Source organism: Octopus bimaculoides, chromosome 21, assembly GCF_001194135.2.
Source record: "Octopus bimaculoides isolate UCB-OBI-ISO-001 chromosome 21, ASM119413v2, whole genome shotgun sequence".
Classification (NCBI taxonomy): Eukaryota; Metazoa; Mollusca; class Cephalopoda; order Octopoda; family Octopodidae; genus Octopus; species Octopus bimaculoides.
Window position 1 is genome coordinate 31,947,715 of NC_069001.1, and position 370 is coordinate 31,948,084.

Sequence of the window (370 nt, forward strand, 5' to 3'; positions counted from 1 at the left end):
GACACTCCTCCTCCACGTCCACCATCATCATTCACACTGACACCTCCACCACCATCATCATTGTCCTCCACTGACACTCCTCCTCCACCTCCACCATCATCATTCACACTGACACCTCCACCACCATCATCATTGTCCTCCACTAACACTCCTCCTCCACGTCCACCATCATCGTCCTCCACTGACTCTGATTCCTCCTCCACCACCACCACCATCATCATTGTCCTCCATTGACACTCCCCTTCCTCAGCCTCCTCCATCAGCACCACCACAACAAATTCATCCTCCTCACCTTCGCTCACACCATCATCCTTATTGCACCCACCACCACCACAGCCACTAGCACCTCCACCACCAGCAACAGGCTCGT

General features: G+C 54.3%; 1 protein-coding gene across 1 annotated transcript in view; it reads right to left on the reverse strand.

Moving 5' to 3' along the window:
* Nucleotides 1–370, reverse strand: part of LOC106880926 (mitogen-activated protein kinase kinase kinase 7-like) — an 86,525-nt gene that overhangs the window by 43,284 nt on the left and 42,871 nt on the right. The window lies entirely within an intron of this gene.